The sequence below is a fragment of the Mauremys reevesii genome, linkage group 1 (assembly GCF_016161935.1).
Source record: "Mauremys reevesii isolate NIE-2019 linkage group 1, ASM1616193v1, whole genome shotgun sequence".
NCBI classification, from domain to species: domain Eukaryota; kingdom Metazoa; phylum Chordata; order Testudines; family Geoemydidae; genus Mauremys; species Mauremys reevesii.
In genome coordinates this window covers 265,890,564-265,903,397 of record NC_052623.1, presented here as the reverse complement: position 1 = coordinate 265,903,397, position 12,834 = coordinate 265,890,564, and the positions used below count along the sequence as shown (strand labels likewise).

General features: G+C 48.9%; 1 protein-coding gene and 1 long non-coding RNA gene across 10 annotated transcripts in view; one reads left to right on the top strand and one right to left on the bottom strand.

Annotated features, from left to right (window-relative positions):
• The window catches only part of LOC120371203 (apolipoprotein L6-like), a 71,917-nt gene extending 67,686 nt beyond the window's left edge, over positions 1 to 4,231 (bottom strand). For 4 of the 9 annotated variants that reach the window (XM_039486802.1, XM_039486800.1, XM_039486801.1 and 1 more), the window contains exons 1-2: positions 4,078 to 4,231; positions 470 to 623 (exon numbers count right to left, since the gene is read on the bottom strand). The gene's annotated coding sequence lies outside the window, so the exon portion shown is untranslated. Of the gene's footprint in view, positions 1 to 469; positions 624 to 2,383; positions 2,611 to 4,077 lie in introns of all 9 variants that reach the window. The other 5 variants (XM_039486828.1, XM_039486840.1, XM_039486854.1 and 2 more) reach the window with 2 other exon arrangements.
• A 41-nt stretch (positions 4,232 to 4,272) lies between these two features.
• On the top strand, positions 4,273 to 12,777 carry LOC120389462. Its single transcript, XR_005590942.1, has 3 exons — positions 4,273 to 4,553; positions 9,431 to 9,670; positions 12,397 to 12,777. It is a non-coding gene; the product is annotated as an uncharacterized LOC120389462 (long non-coding RNA).
• Positions 12,778 to 12,834: the final 57 nt, after the last annotated feature.

Below are 12,834 nucleotides of genomic sequence, written 5' to 3'. Positions count from 1 at the left end.
GACCCACTGGATAGATCTAACCCATTGATACCACACCCCTCACTGAAACAGATGGTTTACTTCAGGGACAGCAACAAACAGGGCAAGTGACCGCAAAAAAGGCCTAACTCAGTGACATTTTTAATCAAGAAATTGCCCTATATTAATCACAATATGTAATCAACAGGAAAATTGGTCCCTGCTGTGGAAGGAAAGATCCCTTGAATTATCTCAGCAGGGAAGCCGGCACTAATTTATTGCTGTTTCGTGCCAAGTCTTTTTGATGCGATAGATGAATGAAGCTGATATTTTGGACTTTGACTCTCTCATTTACCCTAAGGCCCTTGACACTGGGCTGGCAGGGCCATGTAAATGGGAATCAGGCCCTTGGTCCTGTGAAGTATGGCTACGGTCAAGAAGGGTGGTGCTGTTAAAACTGCTCTCTCTCTTCTCCTTTCTTTTGCCCACCCCTAGCCCCAGCCCCACACACCTCCAAAGTCTTGGCTGGATAGGACTCTCCCCCCTCCTCCCTTCATCCCCGAAGAGCTGATGTCACTTCAGAAGAGCAAGCATTGAAGCCCATTCTGCCTCATCTCAGCAAATTCGTGGGCTGAGTCCCTGTCACATTGTGGCTGGCGATATTGCTGTAAAAAGCAGCAAGGGCACAGTTTGCCTATCAGAAACATTTGCTTCCTCTAACTCCATCACAGCATGGAAGAGGAGTAGCCAATAGCTGGTTAGATCAGAGACAAAAATATAATATAGACAGACTTTTCTTTCCTTCTCAGAGGAGTGAGGCTCTGGAACAGCCTTCCAGTAGGAGGTGTGGGGGCAAACGACCTACCTAGTTTTAAGATGGAGCTTGATGCATTTATGAACCAGATTATATGATGGTATTGCCCAGGACTGGACTGGATGACCCAGGGGGTCCCTTCCCATCCTATGTCCCTGCATGGCAACAATGTCCATTTTCTCCACAGATCTAACCAAAATACCAGGCTGGACAGAGGAGAAAGCCTTAGTAACATTCATTTTCAGAAAATGTCTCCCTTTAAAATATGTCACCAAATCAAAATGTATTCCCCCTCACACACACCTTTTCTCCTGGATTCTGGCTAGGGGAGGGGAGGCCAGTGACACAGTTTCCTTTAGCCCTAAAGAGGAGGGAGAGCTGTGAGCACCAGGCTCTGGCTCTTTCCCTCTCTGCCCCCCTAGAGGAGATGGGGAACCAGCACAGAGTCACCCAGAGGATTCAGGGGGCCTGGGGTCTTTGGCGGTGGGGGGCCCCCACTTCGGTGCTAATTCGGCGGCAGGGGGTCCTTCCACTCCTGGACCCGCTGCTGAAGTGCCCTGAAGACCCGCGGCAGGGGCCCCCCGCCCGCCAAATTACCACCGAAGTGGGACCTGCCGCCGAAATGCCAGGTCTCCAGCGGTAATTCAGCAGTGGGGGGTCCTTCCACCCCGGAGCGGAAGAAGCTCTGGGGGCCTGGGCCCTGCGAGAGTTTTCCGGGGCCCCCAGAGCAAGTGAAGGACCCTGCTCCAGGGGCCCCGAAAAACTCTCATGGGGGCCCCGCAGGGCCCGGGGCGAATTGCCCCACTTGCGCCCCTCCCCTCCCCCTGGCGGCCCTGAACCAGCAGGGGAACAGATCCTCCTCTATGAAAAAGGGGGCAGGTAGGGAACTACCAGCCTGAACAATTCTCTGCCCATCAGAGCCTGGTGCTGCTCCACTGACTGGCAGAAAGCCATGGAGGCCCAGAAATGCTCCTGGCAGGCAACCGCTCCTGCTGTTACTCCCACTTCTGAGTCTCCTGCCTGATGAGTCCCTATTGCACCTGCCTGTGAAGAGGTAGGAGGTGGGGGAGCTGAGAGGTCCCATGGCCAGGAGGAGACGAGGAGAGCCGTATTCCCACATGCTCCTCTTTACTTTAACCACTGCTCAGCACCTGTATTGTGAGCTCACTGGCACAACACCCAGCTCACTGGCTTAGCACTTAGAGCTTGTTGGTTAACACTGAAGGCCCAGACTTTCGTGAGGCCTCTGGCTCAGCAGCTGAGTTGATGTGAGGGTCTTTGAGAGTGGGGCAAAGTAGCCTCCCAGCAGTCTGTCAGTGCTGATGAAAAGAGGAACTCTAGCCCACCCCACCCTCTGGAATTCAGGGTCCGGGCTCTGGACCCAGGGCATGGGTCTGGGTTTGCTACGCAAACTCCCTTGCATTCCAAGACTACTTCCAATCACGGCTTTGCTCTTCCTTCCTATCTCCATGGGACAGAGGGAGTAAAGCCTTCCGATGGCCTGAAAACACACACAGACTTTGGACCCTGGTGCTCTTCAGAGCACCGAGAGAAATGAAAGCTTTTATAAGAGGCTCAAACAAATACCATTTTAGAGCAAAACAGACTTACTTCTGAAGTTGGTGATGCTGCCTCTGTGATGAGCAGACAGTCTCCAGTGATTGCACCACTTGTCCCAGCTCCTTAATGCTAGTGTCCCCTTACTAAAACTCAGTGGGGGTGTTTTGGTTGGCTAGCTCTCAGTACCCAAAGAAAGGGGAAGGGTCAATGGAGAAATCAGGACCTTGCGACTGATCATCCCCAGGAACAATGGGTAGAGGCCAATGCTCCAGATCAGCCTGGATGACAGGGTGGGCAGGTTAATCAAGGAGTCAGGAGGCCCCATCCTCCATGTGAGCTGGAATTGCTTGGGTCAGACAGAGTGGGGCTGAGCTAAGGAGAAAGCAGGGGCCCAAGCTGAGCTGGGGAGCAGAGCTGCAGCCCCAAAGCCAGAGCACAGCCCAGAGAGAGCAGACCTGTCCTGGGAGCAGAGCTGCAGCAACCAGAGCCAGAGGGGCCAGAAAAGCAGCCCTGTGCTGGGAGCAGAGCTGCAGCCCCAAAGCCAGAGCACCGTCCAGAGAGAGCAGACCTGTCCTGGGAGCAGAGCTGCAGCAACCAGTGCCAGAGGGGCCAGAAAAGCAGCCCAGGGAGCAGGTCAGTGCTGGGAACAGAGTCTCAGAAGCAGCCCACAGAGCAGACCTGTACTGGGAGCAGAGCTGCAGCAACCAGAGCCAGAGAGGCCAGAGAAGCAGCCCAGGGAGCTGGAAGCAGAGCAGCAGCAGCAGCAGCCGCCGTGCTGAGGCAGAGTGGAGCTGGAGCTGAGACAGAGTGATGGAGTGGGGGCTCTATCTGTCCGGAGCCGGGTGCGGTGAGCATCTGGGGAGAGTGAGGGGGGACCTTGGGCAGTGGGCCCAGCTCAGGGAGACACCTCAGCCAAGATGCCCTGCAGGCCAGACTTGGAGGAGGATTGTAACCCTGACGAGGCAAGGGTGAAACTGGAAAGAAGGGTCCTGCCACCTAGAGCCTGAGAGCATGTGGGCACCGCCAGAGCAAGTGTCCGACCTGCAGCATCCCTGCAGCACAGCCAGGGCCTGAGAAGGAGGCCTGGGACTTGTGAGGAACAGACTGAACTTCCCTGACATTCCAGAGACACTCGTTGTGACATCCCCGTGCCACAGAGCAGGGTGACGTGTTTTCCTTTAACTTAACCTTTCCCATTTTTTCCTTATTTTTTTTAATTGATTGCTGTTTAATAAATTGTATTTGATTTGAACTGTATATAATGATCAGTGGGTCAGAGAAGCATCCAGTGCAGAGAGAGCACCCCGGAGTGGGGTCACCCTAGCCCCTGCTCTAATTGACCACAGCAAGGTTGGGGGTCAAGCCCCCCAGGAATCCTGGGCCCAGCCTTGTTGGGGTTATGAGAACTCTGCCACACAGGAGAGTGGAAGGGGAGCCCTCAAGGGCAGGCAGGGAGTGAGGACTCAGATCCTTTCGCTAGCCCACTTCATCAGGGTAATGTATAAGCCAGGAAAGTTCCCCACAATAGCGGGACCATTCCCCCGCTTACACTAGCTTGTACTTCCTCTTAGGTGTCTCAGGCTGGCTTCCTGAGAGGCAAATGGACTTTAGCTGTTTTGTGAGCCTGCTGGTTAACCCTTGCTTTCCTGACTGGATCCACAAAACTTTCTAAATATGTCACTTCCCCCAACCCCAACCCACATATGTAATATACCCCATCACAGCAAGGTTACTGACTTAAGTACCTCTGCAATGCTGGAATTATATCAAGGCATAATCCTCTTTTAAGATGCTGTCACTAGCTTGCTGATCTGATGTCAAGGAACAGGTCCCTATAAACTCACTGACCAAACATCCCTGGTGTTCTGGTCACTAGCTCAGCAGCTTTAGCCAGTTGGTATGATGTCATGGCCTCTGTGAGGTCACTGGCTTCAGTCACCTAGCAAGCTAGGGTGATGTCTAAACAGAAGAGTCTCTGAGGTTACCTAGTCAGCACCTCTACCTTGTTTGGATGATACCAATGCACAGGTCTCTCTGAGACTACTGATTCAAATTGCTGGTCCTTCAGTGGTTGAGAAAGATCAAAGAAGGAGGAGACCCACCCCCATTCTGGTGGATGCACGTTACTGTGGAGGTTGACATCATGTAGTGAAGTGATACTCCAATATCTTGTCAGATGGGACATGGCATGTTGAAGAAAACAGACCTAAGGGAATAAATGGTACTGCGCATGCAGAGTGTGCACTTGAGTAGGGGAACAAACTTTGTCCACCCGCAACCCCACAGTGGAGTGCTAGGAGGGGACAGGGTATTGACAGCCATTTTGTTTTCCTTCATTCTGGTGAGGAGAAGGAGCATGCTTTTCCCAAGAAGAGAAGGGCAAACTCTCCTCTTTCCTTCTACCCCCTCTGTAAGGGAGGGGGAACCAGCAGGGGGACTGATCTTCCTGTAGAAGAAAGGAAGCTGGTCAGAGACTCCTAGCTGGATAATTCTCCTAGCAGGTGCTAGTGCTGCTCCACCTACTGACAGGAAGGCTTGAAGTCCCAGAAATGGCCCCAGCCAGACACCAACCAGCCCCTCCTGCTGCCCCTGCTTCAGATTCTCTTTTCACCAGCCAGTGAAGAGGCGGGAGGAGGTGGAGGGCTGGGCAGCTGAGTTCTCCTTGCCCAAAAGAGGGCGAGGAGGAGGAACCCACCTGTGAGCCCCTGAGGTCCTTCTTACTTTAATCCCTGATTAATGAAAAGATGTTAACTGGGAAAATAACAAACAACCTTTGTCCTTGTGTCAATGCAGTCCCCAGGAGTGCATTCCTTTGCCCGACTGCTTGAACAGAAATCAAGTGTCCCTATTTTCTAAATGTAATCAAGTGAAAATAAAGACCTCTCTCAGCCATTTGACCGAGGAAATGGTCTCAGCTTAAATACCTCTCCTGGAAAGCCACTTATTGTTCCTTTGAATGGGAACACCGTCCAAAACAACACTGCTCTTTAATAAACATCAGACCTCAAATTCCTCTCTCCACTTAGACAATTGGGGGAACACTTTCAAAAGGAGCCAAGTGATCTAGGAGCCTGAGCCTCATGGAAAGTCAGTGGGATTGAAGGCTCCGCTGTCAATTAGGTGCTTTTGAAAATGTCACCCTTTGGCAGAACGCTGAGAAACGAGCCAGGGTGAGAATTCGCCCAGCCCAGGGAGAAGGAGCTAAGAGGACTTTAAGCCACTTTTGCGCCCTCCTGATTCCAGGCTGCTGTAGAAGCCAGTGTGCTCCCAGAGAGCAGCTATAAAAGCCAGTGAGACCCCCTTCCTGCCCCCAATACTCACTCAACAGAGGGGCTTGCAGCCAGGCTTTTAAGGACAATGTAAACTGCCTTGCCCAAGCCTTTGCAGGGGGTGGGAGTGGAGGCGAATTCTCTCCTGTCTGGATGCAGGGCTGTACCAGCTCTGCTACACTCTGCAGCAGTACAAAGGAGCTGTAGAGAAGAGAATCCCTCCCCCGATGTGCACACTCCTCACAACTTCGCCTTCAGTGATGGGGTACAAACATCTCCTCTCCCACACTCAGTACCCAGTTGGCTACATCTTACAGAACCACTCAAGAGTCAGCTAAGGAGCAAAGTGAATGCCTCGGTCTAGCAATCCCTAGAACAGCCCTCCATGAGAGTATTGCAGGAGCGACTTGGACCAATATGTTTGACAGTGGCTGCTCATTTTTGGTGCCTCAGTTTTTGGATGCCCAACTGGAGACACCTGTTGATTTTCAGAGGTGCTGAGCACCTGCAGCTCTCTTTGACTTCAGTTGGAATTGTAGGTGCTCGGCACCTTTGAAAATCAACAAACTGGGCATCCAACCCATAAGGCCCCCAGAACTGAGGGGACAATATTGCAAATTTTGGCTTTCCTGTCTTGCCCTAGAATCAACTAGGGCTCTGTAACTAGTGGGCAGGACTATATGGGAGCGCTGTCCTCTCCAGCTGTGTCTTAGCAAGTCCAGCTAAAGAAACGTTGTCTCTAAAATTACACGAATTATCGGTGCTGCTACCCATTAGAATATAATATCTTCACAGGCATACTTCTCACTTATTTATAATATTAACCAGGGCGGTGCCTGACTTCTAATGCATACAACCATACCCATTTCAGCTTACCAAGCAAGGAGAATAAATGAGAGACAAGGGTTGTGCAGATGACTAGCCAGCATGATTAAAGCCTAGGACTGACATCATTATGATGGGCACAATATGGCGATAGTACGGTTGGCTACTGTGAGCTAAATTCTGCCCTGGCCTTTATTTCAATTGTAAACTCTTTGTTCTGTGTTGATACTAGCACAATGGGATCCTGGCCCAATAACAAGGGCTCCTAGGCACTACTGACACACAATAAATAATACATAAAATAATAAGTCTATATAAGATTCCAGGATTGTCACTCTGAAGCCTAGAATGCCTGTTGAGTCAGTGTGACATGATAGACACTGCTACAAGCATGGCTGAGAGCTCTTTGTTCCGAATATCACCAGGTTCAGTTATCATTGGGCTTCAGTCTGTTCCCATCCAGTGTTTTAAGTTCTCAGCCATTTTGAATGAATGAATTACCTGTACAGTGAACAGCTACAGTAAGGCCTGAATCTATGCCATGCCAAGAGTCCTAGACCACTGCGATACCAGAGGTAACTCAATCAAACACCATCCTCACTCTACGGGTAATTTGCTTGCAACAATTTCATTGGTTGTATTAGGGAGTGTGGACAGATGGAGGATTACTTGGCCCAACTCCCATACCTGTGCAACACCAGGGCTTTCAGCTCCTAGTAATAATAAATAATAATAATAATAATAATACCGGACCTTGTGTAACTGCACTGAAGTCCAGGGAGTTGCATGGCATATGAGTCATTGTGTTTGGGTAAGAGGATAATGTTCATCTTGCCAGCGGTGTGCCTGGCTAGAATTGTTCTCTTCTACAGTTGCCAAAATGTAGGTTTCTCCCAGCTGGCAGCAGCTCATAAAAAGTGTCTGAAAACTGCTGCCGAGCTTTGTCTATGAAGGCTCCAAGGAGAGCTGCTCATGCAATTCCCAGGCAAACCTCCTGTCACTTGGCAGAACACTTTTCCACTCTGTCTTTATTTCCCTTTTTATTGTATTCCTTTTTAGAAACTTGTATTTCTTTGGTTGGCAGCCTGCCACTAGGACTGGAACAAACTGTCCCCTTGCATGTGGGGCACTCGCCTGTATCAGCCAGTCAGAGAGCGACCTGCCCTGCCACCACTCCTTGGCCAATGTCACTTTATCAAAACACACACTATTTTGTAATCAACTTGTGTTTTCATTGGGGGTTTAGGTTCCAAAGCAACTAGGGGATGGATGAGGAATTTATACTCCATGCCAGTGGAACAGGTTCTTGGGATCCCACCTGTCTGCAATCCATTCCCGGTTCACACATCACTGTGCACTGATCTGGGGGTGGGGGTGGAGGGATTTTAACCCTTAAACTGATGGGATTTTCTAGGCTGCCAGGAGGACATGCATAGTCTGTGTACCTCAGTTTAGAAGTGGTGTATAGCTCCTAGGAAATGTAATTGCTTTCCCCCATTGTTGGCATTGCAGTAGTTAGCTTATTTTTGGTATTTCTGTTGAACTCCACCACCATAGTAGCTAAGCAGCCCACAGTCTGTAACATGTTTATCTTCACAACCCCCCTATAAAGTAGGGCAGTGCTATTACCCCATTTTACAGGTGGGGAACTTAGGCACAGAGAATAGACTCAGATCTGCAACAGCATTTAGGTGCTTAGCACCCATTGGAAATCAATGGAGCACTTGAGTATTTCACACCCTTTATAAACGTTGTTACAAAAATTTCCTGCCTTTTTTTTTTTTAATTTTGAAAAATATGGTGACCTTATCCAACCCTCCCTCTCTGTCTCATCTAATCTAAATGATCCGTCCACCCATCCATCCACTGGCTGAAATACATTTGCATAAATCATTAATGAAATACTTTTGAATAATGAACATATGTAAGAGCCAGTGTCTGTTTATGGATAATTCATCGATTGTCTGCTGCAAATAGTTCACTGAAATCCTCTGGAGATGCTCTCAAAATGAAGTCTAGTACAAGTCATCAGGTCTACCTTGTAGTATTGATCTGCCTGAAGGGGAGCAGAGAACTACCCCATCTCCAAATGGCATAGTGAGAATGTGTGGAGAGAAGGGGGTTGGAAGTAAAGGGAAATCTGGGGAGATTTTTCACAAACACCAGATTCAAAGGCCAGAAGGGACCACTATGATGATCTAGTCTGACCTCTTTGATACAGACTTTAGGCATCTCATGTTCCACCAGAGACACTCTTAAAGACGGCGATAACCTGTTCTGTCATCCAGTCCATCCCACTATCAGCACAAAATGATTCTTTGCAACCTAGTATATATTCTAGTGTTTATCCCTATCTAGTCTTAATGAGTCTTCCATGACTTCCCTTGGGAGATTATACACCTCTACCTCGATAGAACGCTGTCCTCAGGAGCCAAAAAATCTTACCGCATTATAGGTGAAGTCACATTATATCGAACTTGCTTTGATCCGCCCGAGTGCGCAGCCCTCCCCCACCCCCCGAAGCGCTGCTTTACTGTGTTATATCCGAATTCGTGTTATATCGGGTCGCGTTATATCAGAGCAGAGGTGTACCAATAGATACCACTGTCAGGAATTTTTCCCTTCTTAACTTAATCTTATTATTCCCAGTTAGCTATTCCAGGGTCCAACCATAAACAACTCCTCTTCTTGATTGGTGTCTACACTCTTTAACTACTTGTAGCAAATTTTCATACCATCACCACCCTTAGAGATTGTTTGCCTAAGCCGTACATATTTAGTTCTTTCAGCCTTTCCATAATTCTTATAAAAATCAATCTCTGTAGCAGCCCCATAATCATTTTTGCTGCCCTAACTCCCAGTCTACATTGTCAATAACCATTGAGTAAGGCAGTATCTAATAGCCAATGAGTAGTCCAGATGCTGGGATGGGCCTGTGACTGTTTGTGTGGGAGGGGAGTAAGGAGAGGATCTGGGCTGATGGTGTACTGGTCTTTCCCTCCAGCTGCATCAAGTGTTTCCTGGAGGAAGGCCTCATCCCCTGAACCCACCAGATGGCAATTCTGTAGGGAGTCTGGTGCTTGAGCCTTGAAGATGGGACAATAATGCTAAAATCCACCCACTTTTTGGGCCTGCAACGTGGCTAAATCAAATATCCCTGCACAATGTCTTATAGTTACTGTGTGGAAGTTGGTATCATGTATAGAACAGCAATTCCACCCTGCAGGAAGTATCATCAAGTAAGGTATGTTATGGGGGCTGGCCCTGGTCCTCATTTCTGAAGGGTTGACATTACATTCCCATGAGGACTAAGGGGCAGTATATACAGGCACTGGTGAAGATCAGCTTTTGTGTACCTCGCCCACTGCAAACTTTTTGTTGTCACTGTGAGCTGAGAGAAGAGACAGTCACTATGGAAACCAGGGGGGGAAATATACATTATATCCCACTTTAGACCGGTTTCAAGGAAACCTTTTCATCCAATTCCACGGCTAGGTGGGTTACTACAATGATTTAATTTCTAAAGCATCCCTGGCCCCAATCTAATCCCACAAATGTGATGGAGGGGTGGGTCCCATGCAAGGCTTAACAGAGCTTAAAACTGAAGAAGCATTTTCAGATGTTTCTTATAGGTGCAGAAGGACAAACTAAGGAGGATACCAAAGGGAAAAAGGTGTCACTTCCCAGCAGATGCCACAGGAAAACCTCTATCGGTGACCGGCCATGGGTGCAACGACTGAGCTCCTAGATGGCAACTAGTGTCAGATACCCATCTGAAGGAGCCCCACAGACAAGTTCTTGAAATAACCCAGGACTGCAGCTCTTTACAAGAACCAAGTGTGCTAGCTCCAAATCAATCTGACCGTCTTTTATTTGTGACTTCATCCCATCCATGCCCTTTCCCTTCTCCCATCCACCTCTCCCTCAGCAGCTTTCCCCCACCTCCCCAAACAAACCTCCCACACATACTTTGGCCTAGCAACATAGGCAACTAACAAACATTATTAGCCCTTCATCAAGCATGCAGAACCTACCAAAGCAGCCACATTATCCAACTGCTGTCACCCTCCCCTCCCCCCATGCCCCTTACTCTCTGGACATCTTTCCCTACAGTATATCTCCTTATCTAAGTCTGTAAGCCCCGCCTTACTGCTCTGGAAAGTGCCTTGCACACTATTGGCACTGGACAAATGCGAAATCATAATAGCGGACTCTCTGTTTATCAGCATCCAATGACCTTCAGGTGTGATTCAAACCAATGGAGAGCAATTCCACACACACATCAGCAACATTCCTTGAAACGTCAAGGCAACAGCCCACACTCAACCACCCCGAAAGCTGCCAAGAGGCCCAGCATGGGCAGCTGGCTCCAAGCTAAATAGAGCCTTAGATCATGTGTTTGAAATTATTGAAACAAACCATTTTGATTTGTCAGGCAAGATTCACAAGGAGATTTCGGCACCAGTCACAAAATTGAGGAGGAGCAGGTGGTGGTGACTGTGGTGCATGCCCTCCTTTTAGCCAATAGCCTGATGGTTAGGATGCTCACCTATAAGGGGAAAAACTTGGTTCAAATCCCTGCTCTGGATTTCAAGTGTTCCCCATCCCAAGTGAGTGCCCTAATGACCATGCTACTTGTTAAAAGGAGGACATCGCCTCCTTCAGGAATCTAGCCCTTCATGCCTTTTGCTTTTATTAAACTAACCCTTCTGCCAGGTGGAGCTGCAGCAACCAGGGTCGGGTTCAATATCTAGGGGTTCCTTTTCAACAATACAACACAGAACTGGCTTTAGCCCCCACCCAGTAACCTGGGAAAATTACACCCCGCCCTATGGTGCCTCTGAGAGGCAATACTTCCTCACTTGCAAGCACAGAGTCTGAATGTAGAAAAGAAACTTCTAATGGAAGGAGAGAAGTCACCTGACATTGATTAGGGAAAATGCCGCAAGCAGGATTCATAACCATAAAACTGAGCAGGACACCCACCCCAGAGTGTGTGGGGCAGAGTCTTCCACCTCATGTTCTTGATTTATACAACCAAAACTTCCTTTACCGTGCCCCTTTCCGCTCCCTCACCATACCCCACTCCCAGTGGTTGTCCTTGGTCAGTGAGGACCCTAGGTTCAGAAGTGCATCTTTGTGAGTTCACCTCCCACCTGAGGAAGAAGGCACCTTGCTTGCTCTGCCATCTGAGCACTTGCTCTGTCTGGCCGCCCTGCCAGCCGTGGTTCCTCACCGCCTGGCTGCTTCACCAGCCACTTCTTCCCTCACCAGCCACTCGTTCTGCTCACCACCTCACCAGCTGCTCACTGGCTGTCAGTCACCTTCTGCTGCCACCTGCCTCTCTGCTGTGATTGCAGGCTGGGCAGAAACACTGCCCCCCCCCCCAAGTGATTTCAGCTCTCATTTGAGCACTTTAACATTTAGCTCTACCTTTGAACAGTGGGGAGGAACAGGTTAAACCAGACTGGGGACCATTAGGGACAGGCCACAGCTCCTGGCTGGGGCACCCGTCCCCACCCCTCTTACTTTCACAGGGGTTTGTCATTTGAGCCTCTGGCTTAGCGAGTTCCTTTCAGCTGAGGATGGCCACTCAATCGGACAAGCTCAGCACAATTCTGCTCCCCTTTAGTCATACAGTGAAGACAACATTTCTCTACCCCTGCATTCAATACTAAAGTGATTTGTAACTCAACACCAGCCAAAGCTGATCACTTGGCGCTACACAACTCCTGTCTGCTAGATACCTACACAGAGTAGGCGTGTTCATGTCAGGGGAGAGTTCATTCAGACCCTGCTTACAAAACAAAAGGCTAAAAATACTGCCCCCCCCCCCGCAAAAATAAATACAAAAAAATCAACCTGACATTTTGTATCAGGTTGTGAAACATTTCATTTGACCAGAAATGAAATTTCCAATTTTTTTCAATTTGCTGGAAATTCTGATTATTTTTTTGTTTGATTTTTCAGAACTGCCAGAGAACCAAAAGAAACAAAAACATCAGTTATTTGCACAGTTCTAATGGTGCGTCAGAGGGGATGCAGAAGACAATTTTCCTTCACAGAGACCACATCTAATCCAAGCAGGTGTGGACAGTGTTTTCAGTCCACGAGAGGAAGGAGAGAGTGGCTGTCTCCCTGCACTGTGGGCAACACGGGGAGCATAGCTAGCTGCCTGTGCTCGGGAGGAGAGATGTTTCCCCTTTCATTTGTGCTAGTAGCATAGCATCACGGTGTGTGACCCAAACAACCCAACCCCTTCTCAGGAACTGCCAAAAATGAGTGGCATCCTCAGAGCTCTGTCAGGGATGGATGTACATAATGGGATTCTTCTGCAGAAAATAAAATGTTCTGTTCCAAGCAGGTCAATGTCAAACATGAAGTCCGAAAGGGCTATGAAAATCCCTT